Consider the following 19,591-nt stretch of genomic DNA (forward strand, 5'->3'; position numbering starts at 1 on the left):
CAACTTGAACTTACACAAAATGTCAATAATATCACAGTAAAACTGGAAAAAATACATTGACATTTCCTCTATGGAGGACAGTTTGAAAACAATATCTATCAAAAATAAAAGGAGACAAACCGTTTGACTTAGAAATTCCACTCCTAAGTACTTATCCTACAAATACAGTCATATTTGAGTGAAATAATTATTGCAGCCTTGTTTGTACCTTCAAGAGATTGGAAATAACCATCACTGAGAGCTACTTAAATTATGATACATCTATATAATGGAATATTATGCAGTTATTAAAAAGAGTTTGGCAGCTCAACATGTAGTTATATGGAAAGATATCCAAGATATTTTTAAGTGAAAAGAACAAGGTGCAGAGCAATGTGGTGGTATACTACCATTTGTGAGGGGAGAAAAGAATGTATAAATAGGAAATCCTTGAAAGTGCAAAGATTATCTCTGTCAGGATATACAAGAAACTTGTAACACTCCAGGGAGGTTGTAGTACACGGGAGAAAGGGAGACTTAGCCAATTATCTCCACTTTATTTATTGAATAATCTACCATTCACTACTGGCAGTGGTTCATGCAAGATGCTCCCTTTGTCATGTATTAAATGTTAACATGTATTTGGCTCTGGTCTGGACTTTCTATTCTACTGATCTACCACTTCAATTCCTCAATGGTACTATACTATTTTAATTATTCATTATTCAATTTTTAACATGTAAAAATACCTACTATAGAAAATTCCCCTTCTTTACTCATTTTTTCTCAAAGATTTCTTTACTATACCATTATGCTCATTTTTCCCCAAACAACTGAATAATCTCTTTGTCAAGAACCCTTTTCCCCAAATACTACTGGGATTTGATAGAAATTATTTAAAATTTATACATTATTTTTCCTTCATTCATTGTATAAGTATTCATTGAGCATCTATTATGAGCCAGGCACTATTATACATACTGGGAAAAAATGAACAAGTCAATGAACAAGCCAAACGAGATCATTGCTCTTGAGGAGCTTACATTTTAGTCAGTGGTGGTAGTGTGGAGGTGGGTAGTAAACAAGTAAATATATACTGAAATAAGTTCAGATAGTAGTGAATGCCATAAAGACATTTAAAACAATGTACTGTGATATGAATATCTGTTTCAGCAAATGGAGAGGAGTATTTTAGATCAGGTGGTCTGGGGAGTTGACATTTGAACTGAGACTTAATTGATGAGAAGAAGCCTTACGAAGATCTAGAGGATAAGTGTCCCAAGCTGAAGTTAGAAATCAAAAGTTCTGTTCTGTACGTTTGAAGTTTGATATGCCTAAGATGCATCAGTGTGACAGTGTCAAGTAGGTAGTTGAATATATGACTCTAGCAGTCAGAGGAGAGGTCAGTGCTGAAGTCATCAACATATGGGGAGTATTTGAAATCACAGGAGAAGATGAGTTGACTTAGGGAGAATGCAAATAGAGAAGAGAAGATGCTTAAGGACTAAATACTTCAGAGGTTCCTGGGAGAAGGAAAACCCAGGAAAGAAGACTAAAAATGAGCAAGGAAAACAGGAGAAGATTATAGAATAAATGCCAAGAGAAGAATGCGTTTCAAGGAAAAGAGAGTGGTCACACCTTTACACTATTAAGTCTTCCCATTGAGAAACATGACATGTCTCTCCATTCATTTAATTCTTCTTTTATGTCTTTTCTGTTTCTCAGTGAAATTTTGTGGTTTTCTTCACAGAGGACCTTAACACACTCACAAAATATTTAGTTTTGCTCTGAGTAGAGAAATGACTCACTTTAGAGTTGGTCTTGGTTTATTTTGCTAAGAGATCCAGCTGCAACTTGATATTTACATTTTTATCACTGATTACTTGAATATCTATGTTATACTTGTCTATATTGTGTGTGTGTTTTTAAACAGATTTTAGCTCCTTATATCTATTTCTAGTCATACTTCATTTTGAATGATTTGTTCTTTCTCTTGGAATTCAGATGTCTACCTATGTGAATTCTTTTAAATGGAAAATATTTTTAATATTCATGAAAGTAATTCAAGTTAATTGTAAAAATACAAGCAGTACAAAAAGTGAAAAATGAAGTCTCCACCATTTCCATCTTTCAAAGAGAAACTTTGTTAATTGTTTTGTGTCTATCCTTCCATATATTTATCTATGCATACATGAACCTACATATACATATTTTTTCTTTACAAAATTGAATACTAGTTATATACCACAACCTGCTTTTCTTCCCTTAAAATATATGGGGAACATCTTTTCATGATAATACATAGAGTTTTAATTCATTCTTATTCTTTAACCAAGTAGAGATGCACTTATTTTTAACAATTTATTCTACTTAGTCTATCATTCATGTCCACTCTTTCTATATTTTTTATTTCAGCACTATTTTAGAAAAGTTGCACTACAGCCCTTTACTCCTAAATATTATTCAGCATGTGTTTCTTAAGAATGGGTATATTGTCTTACATGATAGTACACTCTCCAACTTCAGGAAATATAACATTGAAAAAATAATTTTTTCTAATCTCCTATCCATATTATATTTATGTTAGTTGACCCCAAAATGTCCTACTAGAGGATTCAGTCTAGTGTCAGGGATTGCAGTTAACCGTCATGCCATTTTTGTCTTTGGTTACATTGACAGTTTTGAAGAATACAGTCTCATCCTCTCTTTTTTCATAAAAGGTTTCTCATTTTTTCTGATATGTTCTCATAATTAGATTTAGTTTATGCATTCCTGGCCAAAACAGTACATAAGTAATGCTGTGTTCTTCTCGGGATACCATTCAGTAGGCACACAATGCCCATCTGTTTCTCCTTGGTGATGTTACTTGTGATCATCAGTCAAGGTGTTATCTGATTTCTCCACTGTATAATTAGTATTTTCCCTTGAAAATAATAAGCAATCTTTAGGGAGACACTTTCATAATATGAAAATATCCTTCTCCTCATCAAAAATTTTCCCTAGATTAAGCATCCATTGATGATTCCTGCCTGGACCGATCTTTATCATAATGATTGCAAAATGAATCATCTTCTAACTCATCACTCCCTTCACATTTATCAGTTGGCACTCAGCATTCTAGGTAAGCAAGAGACCTCCTTCCTCTCCAATTTGCTTACTTTTTATCTATCTAGTTGTTACCAGTATGAATTCCTGGGTTCTTATTTTTTCAATGTTTTATAATTAATCATTGTCCTTGTTTTTTTTGGGTTTTTTGATCCTAATTTTGTTCCAGATTTGGCCAATGGTGGCTCATTCAAGGTGGCCTCTGTGTACTTTTGATACGTTCCCATCACTTTTCTAAAGCACTTCCTTACTTTCTGGCATAACAGTGTTTGCCAGGCTCCTCTTGTGCCTACCCTGCTTCATCTCTGAAATCAGCTATTTCTCCCTGGTTCCTTTTAGTACAATTTTCTTTTCAAAGACTGCATATTATTTGACTATATAATATAGCATATCTATTAAAACTTTCCCTTATGGTTGGACAATTTATGTTGTTTCCAGTTTTCTCATTATTTTAAATGCAGCTGGGTGCTCTATTTGTACCTAATTTGGATGACAGTCTGTAGAACCAATGAGTGCTACAAAACCAGGGTTTGTAGAACAAAATACCTTTGAGGGGATCTATTTGCATGAGTTGATATGCATGGGGGCTTAAAGAAGTTTCGTTTTGTTGCCTGATGAAGATCTTTTTGTTAACTAGGGTAGAGGAAGGGAGAAGATAAAGATAATGTGGATAGGTAGGTGCACTTGGAAAATGCTGTACATCGTCATACAGAGCCAAAATAAAATTTCGTGGCCCCATATTTTAGCAATATCAAAGAGGAAACAAAGAAGAAATTATAAATCAAGCATAGATTTCATATTTGATCAGGGGAGGCCACTTCATATAGAGGGAGCAGAAGGGTAGAAGGATCATAAGGATAATTTTTTTTGTAGTTTCCAGCACAGGAATATTATCATCAGGTTTAAATTATGTGATAATGACTCATATTCTGGAAACCATGGAACCTCTTTATTTGTGAAGTTGTGTGCCTAGTCTTGAAATCGCCTGATGCTTTGAGGTTTGGAACCTATATTGAGTCCAGTGACCTATTTTTGTCCTTGATCCCTTCTTTAGTAAACACTAGCACTATGAGCAGGAGATGGAAGAGTTGATAGCCTTAAAACCAGTTAATAAGGGGGAACCTCCCCATAAGCACATGGATGAAAGTGGGTGTGAGCTCGATCACATGATTTATAGAATTGTTGGCCAATTATGCTTATATAAAGTGAATTGCACTTTTGTGAATAGGGCTGAGATCAAGTGAATTACTTCCTTGGTATGTACCTTATGTAAGGAATTGTGAAAAGGCATAAGAATAGATAGCCAGACTATTCTGTAGAATATCTGATAATCCTTCATGATGGCTTTTAGTGAATACCAGTAAATATTCCTAGAAATAAGAAGTGGCCTTCATCAATACCCAGCAGCCCTCAAGTAAAATGCCCTCCTGGTTCAGAAAGTAAGGAAAACTAATAAAATGTTCTTTTCCCAAATTTTTAGGCGGCAAGTGTGCTTGTTCATTCAGAATTAATTATTCAGCTACTGGGGTCTTAATTTTAAAATGGTCCAGTCTTTATTCTTTTTCAAACAGAGTGCACTTTGGACGAGAAGAAAAGGTTCGATTAAATCAAAGTCAATATTTCTCAACTCCATGCCTTCAAATTCTTCTCTTTATGAACCATACCATTGGAAGGAACTGAAACCACCTCCTAGATCATACTGTGGATAAGCAGTTATATACAGGGCTCACTAGCTCCATGTACAATCAAAGAGATATTTTAGTCTCAATGCCTTGGTTATTTGATGAATTTCCCCAAATCCAAAGGTGAGAAAATGAACTTGGGAAAACCGCTGCCTCGATTTGAGTCCCACCTCAGCCATTCACTAACTTACAACCTTTGACAAATATCTTAACATTTCTGATACAGTCTGCTCCTCTATAAAATAAGAATGAGGATCAGGGTATGGATAACATAGCATAGACTTGTCTCTTCCTGCTTCCCTCTATTAAATACAACTTTAAATCCAGGAAATAATGCAAGGTAAGTCTGAGTAGTGGTAAGAGGAAGGTGAATTGGTTTGGGACTTAAGGAATAGAGGAACAACATAGTGGCAGTGTGTAGAACCACACAGCAGAAGAAGGTGACCCAGGCCCAGAATTTCCTCACCCCCCCCCACCCTAGAAACAGAAGAGAGCCTAGGTAGGCTTGTTCTTCCTCCAGTTGCACAAGTTCCACAGATAAGACCAAGCAAGCCCAGAAGGTAATGAGGATTGACTGACTGGAAGTCTTGCTGACAATAAGCAGTCTGGTGAAGTGCTCTTCTTCTTGAGATTGGGCCCAAGATTCTGCTCCTCCACTGAGAAATACTGGGGTGACAAGCGCCAGGAAGAAGGACCCCACCTTATGAGATGACCTGGCTTGGGAAGCCTTTATGTCCCTGCAGGTCAGAGACTTCCTTCTCCTTCCCAGAGACAGCTGGAGAGATGGATGGCACCAGCAAGAGGGGCCATACTACAAAAAGTGACCAGGTCGGTACCCCTTTGGTCTCCTGGGCCTGAGACTCTCCTCTCCCTCAGGGGGAATAAACTCACTGGATGAACTCGTTAGTAGAGTGAAGATGACAGAGGATAGAATCAGCTAACTTGAAGATAGATTAATAGAAATTACCTGATCAGAACAACAGAGAGAGAAAATAGTCTGAAAAAAAAAAAAGGAACACAGCCTCTGTCTGGGACTGCAGCAAATAACAAAAGATCCAACATTTGTACCATTGGAGTCCCAGAAGGAGAGGAGAGAATGGGACTGAAAGGGTATTTGAAAACATAAGGCCAAAACCTTCCCAAATTTGGCAAAAGACACAGACTTACAGGTTCAAGAAGCTGAATAAACCCCAACTAGGATAAACGTAAGAAAACCCATGTCAAGATATATGATAATTAAATTTCTGAAAACTAAAATGGGGATAACAAATTTTGGGTCATTATGAGGATTAACTGATGCATTTCATAGAAATTGCTTGGGGCATAGAAAATACTCAAAATATATGAACTATCATTATAAGCTTCTTTCTTCATTATCTCTATAGATAGTAAGAGATGATCCTTGAATCATAAGAGTGTACATATCACTATGTCCAGAAGCAGACGCTTCTTTCCATATCTTATAGGTTTCATAACCTTTCAGAATTGGGATATCTAATTTCTGTTTGTGAGAAGAAGGGCAGGGCAGGAGAAAAAGAGGGTAAATTACCTGGGAATCCAGTCAGTGTCGTGGTAGGAAAGAGATGACATGCTTAAATGGTATAATTGAGGAAAGCTTATTAAAGGGGCTATTAGCAAATGTGTGGTCAGGGTTAGGGGAATGCAACAAAGGATGGTGCAAGGTCCTAGGACTAGAAACATCGGGGAGCCTATAGGCCCAAGGGAGCAAGAGGACTTCACAGTTGCCAGAATCCATTAAAAGCTGTACGAGGACAGCCTGACAGAAGGTATGGCTCTTATTCGATTGACTTAGACAGCCCATGGTGATGCAGCAGAGAAGGAACTAAGGAAATAAGTATCCTGATCTCACTATGATGCCCTTAAGTCATCTGCCAGTATTTCCCATCGGCCGCACCTAATGTGAAGCCAAAGGACAGGATGACCTGTTGATGCAGCCTGTAAAGTCCAGTTTCCCAGGCCACAGATCAGGATGAAAAAGGGTAGAAATGGATCTGAAGGGCAGGGGGGGACAATGGAATATAGCTAGCACAGGAAGTTTGAGTCTATCAATTGTTCATACTCTAATTAATATGAATTACTTTATTCAGTAACCAGAATTATTTCCTTTTTGCTAGTCAGCTGAGGGAACAAGATCGTAGGGAGTGGGAAGAGTCAGAAAGAAGATTATTTTTAGTATAAATCACTTTTTTATTGAGGTATATAACTGATGTACAATGTTATATGTTTTAGGTGTAGAACATAGAGATTCACAATTTTTAAAGGTTATATTCCATTTATAATTGTTGTAAAATGTTGTCTATATTCCCTTTGTTGTGCTATATATCCTTGTAGTTTATTTATTTTATACATAGTAGTTTGTACCTCTTAATCCCCTACCCCTATCTTGTCCCTCCCCTCTTCCCTCACCCCACTGGTAATCACTGGTTTCTATATATTTGTGAGTCTGTTTCTTTTTGTTATATTCACCAGTTAGTTTTATTTTTTTAGATTCTACATATAAGTGATAGCATACAGTATTTGTCTTTGTCTGTCAGTATAAATCAATTTTGAGGAGGGCATCTTGGGTTACTTTGAACTTACCGAGGCCACGGGATAATACAATGGCCCTAGATAGTGGTGAGGAGCTGCTAACTGCAAGTGAGAATGGCAATCAGAAAAGAAGGTGAGAAGGGTCAAAACCAACTGCGCATACTCTGCAATTTGGCTTTAGCCCTACTGGTCATCAAACCTCCCTGCCTCATTTCCTCTGGCAACTTAACTGATACACCATACAAAATGAGTGAGAATAGCCGTCTGAATCTTGGCTCAAAGCTTGGCTCAAAGCTTTCAAAGCTTAGCAGTACCTTAGGAATGACTAATGTCAGAGCTTTTCAAATTTTGAAAAGATAGGTTTACGTCTGCCAGGGCAACTAAAGAGTATAGATTTATAATCAACAGTTTTTAAACTGTTTTAAGGCAGGAATTTCCTGTATACACATATTATCAGAGCTCAGATTTCATTTAATATACCTAAATGCACTCACTTGAACACTGATTGTTATCTTAAAACCAAATGATTAGAACCTTAGCATGGCTATTCAAAAGACAATTTCTCTTATGGATTAAGCGATTCTGAAGCCACATTTGTAAACATCATTTACCAAAAGAGCCAAAGGACTGAATGCTCTATGTCCCGTAGTACCTCTTGCAACCTAATATTTTAATGCAGAAACCAGAGGTCCAGAAGCATATGAAATGGTACCTACAGCTCCAGGCAGCTTATGAACTTTTGAGTATCTCTCCAATAGCATGGAAGAAGGCACAGATTTTAGCTACTGATAAAAATACTGAATTCTAAAAATTTTGGCTTTCCTCAGGTCTCCTATCCTGGAAATAATCTCCTATCCTGGAAATAATCTCCTTTGGCTCTGTGTGGTTTTAAGAGCAAAGAAAACTACAGCTCCACTCTCTAAGCATTGATTCTAACTGGCTCATTAATGTTTTACTGAAAATCATGGATAAGGCCACATTGTTAGGCTCACGATTTTGAATAAGAAATAACTCTCCTGTGTTCACCCTCCCCCCAACCCTTTCAGAGGTGAGAGGGAATGTTCTCTCCCAGGTTTTGTTTTATATTTTATGGTGGATGCCAGACAAAAAAAAAGAGACATCAAATGTTTTATGAATTTTGTTATGACAGCACTACTCAAAATGCATAAGCTTATATTTTCTAATGGATAATCAAATGTAAACAAAATATCTGTATTGAACAAAAGCTGACAAACAGAGCAATATATGGGAATTTTAACTTAATTTCTCAGAATTAATTTTAACATGAGAAGCAGAATGCATTTATATTCCCCAAAGTCTGTTCTTTGCTGTTTACAAACATAGCTCTCCAATAGGAGATAAGCTCCTTTATTACTGAAATCTTAGAATTTTTATCAATGACATGCTTGATGGAAAAGTCATTTTTACAGCCATTTTAGAAAACGGTTTGGATGTTTCTTAATAGGTATTTACCTAACGGAAAGAGAAACATATGCCCATACAAAAACCTGTATGCAACTGTTTATAGCTGCTGTATTCATAATCGCCCAAACTGGAAATAGCCCAAATATCCATCAGCTAGAGAATGGAGAAACAAACTGAATCTTCCATCCATACAATACAATACAATTCATTAATAATAGGAACAAACTGTTGATACATGCAACGACATGGATAAATCTCATATTTGCGTTGCTATGTGAAGGAAACTAGACTCAAAAGGCTACATGCTATATGATTGCATTTATGTAACATTATGGAAAAGGAAAAAAGAACATAAATCAGACGAGTGATTGCTGGGGAAGGGGTCAGGGTTAACTACAAAGGGAACTTTTTGATTGTGGTTGTGATTACATGGCTGTATACAGTTGTTAAAATCCATAGAATAGTACACCAAAAGGGTGAATTTCACTGTATCTCAAGAAGTCTCCCCTTAAGAAGCAGCCGCATAGCACAGGGAGATCAGCTCGGTGCTTTGTGTCCACCTAGAGGGATGGGATAGGGAGGGTGGAAGGGAGATGCAAGAGGGAGGGGATATGGGGGTATATGTATATGTATAGCTGATTCACTTTGTTATAAAGCAGAAACTAACACACCATTGTAAAGCAATTATACTTTAATAAAGATGTTTTTTAAAATGTCCCTTTAATAAAACACACTGTAAGCTATTAAATTAATCATTACAGCTAATAATTAGTCAGAGATGATTAATCATTTGGTGAAATTTCTAGGCCCTTTCTTTCTCTTCTTGCACACATCTTCATTGGTTCCTGACATATTCACACTTCTACCAAAGAGTGATGGAGGCCAAAATAAGAATGGAGTAAACCTTAAATCTGTTGGTATATATTAATTATGGAAAGTATAGAGATAAATGTAGGAAAACCAAGGTCTAAAATTAGATTTGGGGGCATGCTATGAATTTCAATGATCTAGCCCCAGTAGTTCTAAAACATGAGTGCACAAAGAGCTTTGTTTTTGTGAATTACATCCATCAATATTTACCATATTATAAATTAAAACTGAGAAAGGTTAAAATATTTATTTCTTAATTCATTTAAAACGAACAATAATAAACCCACTATATGTTAATATAACAATATAACATATAGCTGTAAAAAAACACTACATTAAAAAATATAATAGTGAAAAGTGAGAAGAGTGACATTATTTTGCATTTTTGCAAATCTCTTTAATATCTGGCTTAATAGAAGACAGCTGGATTGTCCAAGCTGCTTCTCCATTCAATCCGTTGTGGCACCCCACTCCACTGTAAACTTCTAAGAGGATGAGAGTGAAAAAGGCAAGTAATATTTTAGTGTTATTATGAAAATAGCTTTGCTCTCACAAACCCCCTGAAAAGGTATTGAAGACCTGCAAATTTCCCCAGACTACATGGAGAGAACAGCAGTTCTGTACGATTAGTGTGGCGGAAAGGACACAATATTTATGAATTACCTACTATGAGCCAGGCACTGTGCTTAAGGCTTTGCATACATTGTTTATTGTTGTTCCCATTCTATAGATGAAGAAACAGATGTTCAGGGCCATTAAGTTCCGATCACACCAGTAGTAAATGACAGCTTTAGGATTGAAACCTAGGTCTTTCTGCCTCTAAAATAGGGCTTTCTTCACTGTACCCCAACTCCATTTTTACTAATAAGTAAAGTGTACTCATAGAACCTGTTTCCATCCTGTAGTTGAAAGAAATAGTATTTTATATTATTGGAGCAAGTAGAGATTTTACATAATTACTGTTTTATTTCATGTGTTTAGAATTTATTCCTGATGAAATTGCAAGGGATTAATGACTCAGAAGAAAGGAATGCATTAATGCTAGTAGAAGTGCATTCCAAACTCCCTTTGAAATCCTCCTTTTCCCTTTTTATACCTCAGTATCTCTTGCAGGAAGGGATCGATAAAACTAATTCTCACTTAGGTGTTAGGGATTTAATGATACTCCTCTGAGGAGTATTTTTAGTACCTGAGGGTGGAGAATGGCTCTTATTTATCTTTGTAACCTCAGCAACCTGTACACTGTCTGGAACAGTCGGTGTACAATAAATATTGGTTGCCTTTATAGACTAATGGGAAGTAAAAAGCCAAAGAGGGAGTTCTTAAAACCAAAGAGTGGAATTTCAGTCATCAGCAGAGGAAATATATTTATTGGATTCAACAAATCACAACACCAAGAAAACTACATATCTAACTGCATGGAAAGACAGAAACAGCTGCTTTCATGTAAATGCCCTTTACATTCAGTTTTGATTTGATTGTTCTAGAAACTCTAGAAGGTAATTAATCTTTTAAAATGTTCAAATTAGCTGTTAATTACCAAAATTAAACTAACATTTTTTGGCCACAGTATTTGTTTTTATGCTGTTGGTTTTCCTCATGGGTGTTAGAGAAATGGAGAGAGTATAACTCCATTTCAACTAATAGCAATGTTGTTCATTACTTTTCTCATCAATGGTTTGTCTTTATTGTAGCTTCTGTAGTAATTCGAAGAAAACTCCTAGTCATATTTTTCATTTGTTCCATTTGGATGTTTGACCTAATCTAAAAGGCAAGAGGCTTAGTCACTGCGGAGAGGATCAAAAGCAGGGCACAGCACGTAATATGTGTGTTCTACTGTAAACTAATCTCTACCTGATATCAGTATCAGTTTTGTCTGTAGCCAAATTATGTTTACATTGCATGCAGTTTTTTAAACCTGCAGAGAAATAATGCAAATGATAATTGTGTGTGATGATTAAGGAAATATGTTTTTCATTTAAAATTGGAAAATAACCATGTTCAAAGTAATAGCTTCCAGCCAGAACTCATCCTAAAAATTCTGATGGAGATGGGCTCATAATTCATGCAATATTATTAAATCTTTGGTGTGTTGTTTGCAATGCTTTTAAACTTCCTCTTCCATAATCCTAAACCCAATACTGAATTTGTCCATCTATAGATAACGATTGATAGACAAGGTTATTAAGTTTTGTCTTCTTGGTGTCGCTGCTCTCTAGAATAATGAAAAATATTAATTTCCTTTCAACCTCTAGGATAGATGACTGTTATAAAATCCAGTGGACAACTTGTCCTACCCATGTGCTTGTCAGTAAAAGATCAGTCTTAGAGGAATTCAGCTATTAATTATACAAGTTTCTTAGATATTTGCAACCCATTATCACTGGCAGCCACTTTCTATGCATATCGACATGTTATTTCCACTCTGGGCCTTGGATTATTAAGATGGTCAAAATAAGTCATCATGTGTATGCTAAAATTACCCTGGGCTGATGTGGTTTTTATAACATAGAGAATATTTAAATGTGACCAGGACTTTCTTTTTTCATCACTGTAGCATATAGCTCTGAATTACTGAGCTAATTGGATTCAGATAAGTAATGGGCTGGCCAAAAAGTTCTTTCAATGTTTTCCGTAAGATGCTCTAGTAGCTCTTAGTTGTCTTTAACTTCACTCAAAACATTTTTGTTAGATTGTATTGTGATAGCTGCCATATCAGCATGCATTTTTTAAAAAAACTTAACAAAATTGGTGAATTTTTGTGTAGCCATTTTTCTATTGAAGATGGAAGAAAAAAGCAACAAATTTGGCATATTATGATTTATTATTTCAAGACAGGTAAAAACGCAAGTGAAACACAAGAAAAAGATTTGTGCAGTGTATGGAAAAGGTGCTGTGACTGATCGAACGTGTCAAAAGCGGTTTGTGAAGTATTGTACTGGAGATTTCTTGCTGGACGATGCTCCACGGTCAGGTAGACCAGCTGAAGTTGATAGCGATCAAACCGAGACATTAATTGAGAACAATCAACGTTATACCACGCAGGGCATAGTCGACATACTCAAAATATCCAAATCAAATGTTGAAAATCATTTGCACCAGCCTGGTTATGTTAATCGCTTTGATGTTTGGGTTCCACATAAGTTAAGCGAAGAAAACCTTCTTGACCATATTTCTGTGCATTTCTCTACTTAAACGTAACGAAAATGTTCTGTTTTTAAAACTGTGGTGGGCGATGAAAAGTGGATACTGTAGAATAATGTGGAACGGAAGTGATTGTGGAGCAAGTGAAAGGAACCACCACACCAAAGGCCGGTCTTCATCCAAAGAAGGTGATATTGGGTATATGGTGGGATTGGAAGGGAGTCCTCTATTATGAGCTCCTTCCGGAAAGCCAGATGATTGATTCCAGCAAGTACTGCTCCCAGTTAGACCAACTGAGAGCAGCACTCGACGAAAAGCATCCAGAATTAGTCAACAGGAAATGCAAAATCCTCCATCAGGATAATGAAAGACCGCATGTTTCTTTGATGACAGGCAAAAACTGTTATGGCTTGGCTGGGAAGTTCTGATTCATCCCCCATTTTCACCAGACGTTGCACCTTCGGATTTCCATTGATTTCTGTCTTTACAAAATTCTCTTAATGGAAAAAATTTCAATTCCCTGGAAGACTATAAAAGGCACCTGGAACAGTCCTTTTCTCAAAAAGATAAAACGTTTTGGGAAGATGGAATTATGAAGTTGCCTGAAAAATGACAGAAAGTAGTGGAACAAACCGGTGAATGTGTTGTTCAATAAAGTTCTTGGTGAAAACGAAAAATGTGTCTTTTATGTTTTACTTGAAAACCAAAGTCACTTTTTGGCCAACCCAGTAATTGTAAGTTGAAGTAATAGCACGCTGTCAATCTTGCTAAGAGTATATCTCATGTAGAAAATAAAAATGGTTAATATTTTTGGGCCACTTTTCTAACCACTAATTTTCACTCTAAAAACCTGCTTTGTAGTGAAGGGGGTTACGAAATGCTTCTTCTCCAGGGTGATGTGTCCTATCATGTGGAGGTTTGGCCACCACTGTAATGCACTTGACCTCTCTCCACCCTTTACTGTGCCTCCCCATGAGAGGTGGAATGACATGGCTAGTGAGTTTGGGAACAAAAACTGGATTTGAATAGTCCCCTCTCTTCTTCTTGGGAATGAGCTATACCCTCTTTTGTTCTTCTTTTGCTCTCATAAGGAAAGGACTCTCAACATACCCTGTGGGGAGAGGCCTGATCTCATAGAGCACTGCCTGTGCCTGGGTTATTATCTCTGTTAATTCTGGAATTTGGTATCAGGAAACTCTTGACTAATGTTATGAGCTACATCTTCCAACCCATCCCTTATCAGTGATAAAGGCTCACTGTTTTGTCTTATTTCACAATAGATCCAGAATTCAGGCAGGGAAAGGATGACCTTTCTAAGATGCCAACACCAATTTCCATCATCTACTTACTGAGCCATTCTTTCCAGTGCCACCTATTCTCCATTCATCTGTTCCATTCTCTTTCTATCTACATGCCCACCAAGCCATACACCATCTGAAAGAACTGCTGTTATCGCTACATTTTCTGGTAAATGGTATAACCTCGGATCATACCTAGGAAGAACTCAACATCCTAGCAACTAAATTGAAAAAATCAATAATAAATTTGAGGCACGGTTTTCCCTAGGACACTGTGAATTCAAAATTGTCCAGGTCTCTTTGCCTAAGGGAATAGGTAGTGAAGGGGAAGAAGTGATTCCCTTCATGAACACTAAAATTATTTGAGACTTTTATAAAAACAATTTCATAGAGCTTCCCTGGTGGAGCGGTTGTTGAGAGTCCACCTGCCGATGCAGGGGACGCAGGTTCGTGCCCTGGTCTGGGAAGATCCCACATGCCGCGGAGCGGCTAGGCCCGTGAGCCATGGCCGCTGGGCCTGCGCATCCGGAGCCTGTGCTCCGCGACGGGAGAGGCCACAACAGTGAGAGGCCCGCTTACCGCAAAACAAAAAACAAACAAACAAACAAAAAAACAATTTCATAAAATCTCCAGTTATCTCCAATGTAAAGTAATTGGGCTACTCCTCCTCACTTCCAACGTATTTCCTTTTAATTTTATTTTCCTTATTGAATGCTACCTCCAACGTACGTTGGAAACTTATTTACCTGTAAGTAGGTTTACGAATATGAAGAGAGGTTGGGTAGAAACACATGGTGTGATTTCCTCCATGACTTCCTCCTCTGGATGACTCTGGGTTCATGCCACCCTAGAGGGGTAGGTACATTCAAGTAAATTGCCCAGACCAGTGGATACAACCTGGCCACATGTTATCACCAGGCTGCCATGAATCTCAGGGATGACAGAAAGCAGGTATTCTGTGACAGCTTTGGATCTGAAAGTTCAAATGCAACAAGCATTCATTCTGTTCTTAATATGTGCATGACTGTACTAAATATAGTGAGGAATATGAAGATATCCACAGTGTATTCCATCACACAATCCTGACATTATCTTAAAGCTATCCAAGAATGCAGAGCGTGCAACAGGGATGACAAAAATGCCAGACATTCACAACACATGCAGAGGGCCCTCAGGGCCTCGGACTTAGCTCTGGGTCATATAACACGGAGTATACCCTATGAGGGTTTGTTTTTGAACATGAAACCTTAGAGTCAGAAGAACCTTAGAAATTATCTAGACTAGCCTCCAACTCAGTGTAGGAATCTCCACTACAGTACCCCTTAAAGGTGGTCATACAGTCTCAAATTCAATGTCCCCGGTGATGGTGAGCTAACTACCTCAAAAAGGCAGCATGTTATGTGTCTATAAGCTTCGGATAAAATTGCATGTTACTTGGGTATTTACGTATGTAATTTAAATGCTTATTTCGCAAAATTTTTTTTTCTACAAAGTACTCAGCAAAAGCTCATATTACCAGGGCAACAGAAAATGTGGCATATTATGGTTGTTGAACAAGTGGGTTACCAATAGTGCCCGTAAAAGATGAGGCGCCACATAAAATCTCAACCCAAAATAAAGGAGAAAATCCTAGGGACCTTCTCTAGTAACTTGAAGGAAGTGTACTTCTTGCTGCAGTTCAGCACTGGCTATGTGGCTATCAAAACCATCTAGCTGCCACGTTTGGGGAGTAGGCAGAAGTTGTACAAAGCATCTCTCTGGACTCCATATTATCGGGAAAGATGGAAAGCATCCACAACAATTGGGGCAATATTATTAAAAGAAAACAAAGACGTTTTAGATTCTAATAACATAGAAAGAACTCAAAGCTAAGGCAAGATTGCCAGTCTTTCTATTTTAGCAACTATAGATTTGTATCCACTGTCCCTAAAACAATGCTCTGCTCATAGTTGAATTTTCATTGAATGTGTCGTGGATGAGCAAAAGGAGAAATAAAAACGCCTGACCCGGTGAGGTATACAACATGTCCAATAGGTGTAAGGCCTTTTACCCAGAGAATGAAGCTTGATTTTTTTAAAGAAGCAGCAGCATCCCAGGATCCGTGGGCCAAAGGTGTCATGGCTAAAGGTATCAAAGACAGAGTCATGGAGGGAAATAGGAGAAAGGGTCACAGAAAAGGAAGAGAAGGTGAGGAATCACTGTACAACTGCAAATAAATATAAACATAAATATGTATAAAACATAATAATAGATGTGTGACTCTAATCACAATGGAGTGAACTAGACCATCTTTAAAAGCGCAAATTACATGAAGGATTCCTGAGCACTATTAGAAGCAAGAGAATGTGCTACAGACCTTCAGGGGAGCCATATCTTGGCCGTTAGGATTTCCCATGGAAGGTATAGAGGAAGTCGGGAGTGACTCAAATACGGCCAACCTGAAAGTGTACCATCTTCCAGGAGCACTTATCTAGGATGGGCCATAGGACCTGCAGAGACTTACCAAAGCTACTGATCACTACCCGTTCCTGTCGATGCTTAGGACACCATCAGAAGATCAGACAGATATCTCTAAAGACTGTGAAATCTGTGGCAGTAAACTGAGCGACCTGGGAAGCTAGGAACACAGGTCTTTTTTGTTTGTTTTTCTATTTCTCCTTTTCGAAAGTTGGGCCTTTGGAAGAAGAGTTAACAGGATTGGAAGGTGGCTGCCTGATTATGCAGATTGTGTCAAATAATAAAGAAAAATGCATAGATACTAAATCTAGTTCCAGTAGAGGAAAGCAGGTATGACAGGAAAAGGGGAAAAAAGATCAAAGTTTAGAATTTACCTGGTGATTAACATGAGAAAGCAATTAGGGAAAGGGCTAGTCACAGTATTGTGTCCACAAATGTTTGTGTACTAATGCCCAGAGACAGTATGTGTAATAAAGTGAAATTTGTATTAGAACTCAGGACATTAAATGTGAGCTCGTCAGTATCACTGAGACCTGATTGAATGGAACATCTGGCTGGAAATTGGAGTTGGTGGGTAACAGGAAAACCTATGGTGAGAGGACTTGGAGTACGATTGCAACAACACTATGTACACCAGTCTGAAAATTCATGAATGGTGGTGTCGGAGGAGCATGGTGGCATTCTCTGGTCAGTTACACCAGTCAATCTTCAAATAGATATAGACCTGCGTTTGAGGAGAGCCATCAGGATGAAGGGACTCGAATGCCTTATGAAGTTCAGATGAGGGAACTAGGAATGTGGGAATAACGAAAGGATAACAGACTTTGGACTTCGAAGTCGAATCCCAGCTCCACCACTTACTGGCTGTGTGACTTGGGCGCTGAGCCCTACTCATTCAAATCAGTTACTGTTTACTTTAACACCTGCCATGTGTCAGGCGCTGTGCTAAGCACTGGGTCTATAATGCTGACATAAACAGGCACAGTCCTCGCCTTTAGAGAATTTTAGTTTCTTCACTAGTAAAATGGGGTTAATAATATTAAGCACGTCCCTTATACAAGATTATTGTGAGGATTAAATGAGATGATGCATGTTCGTGATGCATGGAGAGTTCGGCTCAGTACATAGTGTTGGGGCTTTGTCAATGTGTAATAAATTGTAACTTTATGTACATGTAGGGATGCATGGATGTTTTACTTATATTCAACTATGTCCTGTAGAAGATAGGGTAGGCTTTTCTGTATGTTAGAACCAGGAGGTACAGGTAGGAGCCTTGGGGAGAGGCAAATTACTGCTCAGTAACGGAAGATGTTTCTAATAGAGCTGACCAAAGATGGAACGAGTTGCTTGAGAAGCTTAAAAGTTCCCCACTGTGAGAAGAAATTAAGCAGAGGGTAAATAGCATCCTTACAAATATGTGCCCTGTCTTAATTCTTGGTTGTGTGGTCCCAGTGTTTTGTTAAAGCTCCTTTGCTTGTATGAACTGCATAGTACCAGATGCAGATGAGGCACTGGATTTTCTTCTGGTTTTCCCAGTCCAGATGTGGCCTGATGGAGTTTGCTTTTTAGAGTGAGGTACAGGGCCAGGAGTAGGATAAGGCAAGACAAATGCCTAAGGTGCAAAATTTAAGGAGACACTCATTCTCATGGCCATGCAAGTATATGGTTAGCAACTGCATGACCCTGAGAGTGAGTGCCTTATTCAATTTTGCACCTTAGGCATTTTTCTTGCTTCACCCTAGTCCTGGACCTGTTGACATATTAGGACAGTAAGGAGTGGGTTTGGTTGGGAGTTCTTTCAAACAATAATGACATCGACTTTCTCGGGTTTAGGTGTCTACGTTGCCACTTACGGTACCCCCTACATCTGCTTTTGACCCAGGCAGTTGGTGAGCTCGAGGCATCTCTTATTCCTGAGTGACTCCACCTTGTTCATGTGCTGCTCAGGTGCTAATACTGCCAAGACGTGGAGTGCACTGCATTCTGCACCTGGTGAAAACTCTGAGCACCGAGGAAGTCTCCAGGGGAACACTCCCTGAAATAAATAACTTTGTAAAAAAGACATGTTTATGGCTTTTCTCTTACCCTGTAGGTATGTGCACATTTGTCTCTGTCACCAGAGGTGCTTCTGATCTAGGGTTTCACAGTTTTCATCTCCTCATCCATCTCTAGGAATCCTTTCTTCCCCACCCGTTTTGCTTAACCTGCAGCTGAAGATGCAGTACTGAATTCTTTGACTCCCTTGTCTAGCTGCCTGGAATCTGGGATATGGGCACCCAGGCTCTTAAAGAGCCCTGTTAAGAACACCTTTACTAGCACACAGAGAACTTAGGGAGATGGTTGAGGAATCTCCCCAGGCAGAAGAGTTCTGAGAATAGAGGTATTGGGGCAAGGCAGCTGGAAACCTCTATTACACGTAGCTTGGTTTACCGCTACATCTCTGGTGTGTCAGGCAGGGAAGGATGCCACCTACAGAGTCTAGCGTGCTTGGCATGTGGAAATTTGCTCCATCCCAGGAACCAAGTCTTGGGGTTATTGGGTTGCCCTATTTAGAGTACTCTTCACTTCCTTATTTTTCCCTATGGCTGTCTGGAGGATTACAGGGATTCCAAGGAGGAATATAGTGAGGGTCTGGGTTGGCATCCAGAGAGGGAGGTACTCCTCACATACCCCCATCCCTACTTCCTTCATGACCAGCTGTTGTCAGTGAGCACAGTTGTATCAGGACTACCAGACCTTTTTCCGGTAAATAGTGAAGAGGATTTGGGGACTGGTGGCCAGGTTATAAGACTATAAGTTTAATACTACTGATCAAAGAGAGGACAAAGAGATGGCCCCTACTCCTTCACCCCTTCTGGGGAAGGGGGTCATGGTGTCAAGAGTAAGACAGGATTTTAACCAGAGGTAGATGAGGATTGAGAGCTCTGGACTGTATCCTGACTCGCTGTTTCATCTTCGGGAAGAGCGCTCTGACAACCTGCCCCAAGGTCTTCTGCAGGGGAGACTGTGAACTCAAAGGGCCAGATTACCCTTTGGGAGCCTCAGAAAAAGTTGCAAACATTAGTGAGGTGAGTCGCTGCC

Source organism: Grampus griseus, assembly GCF_964374135.1.
Source record: "Grampus griseus genome assembly, chromosome: X".
Lineage (NCBI taxonomy): Eukaryota > Metazoa > Chordata > Mammalia > Artiodactyla > Delphinidae > Grampus > Grampus griseus.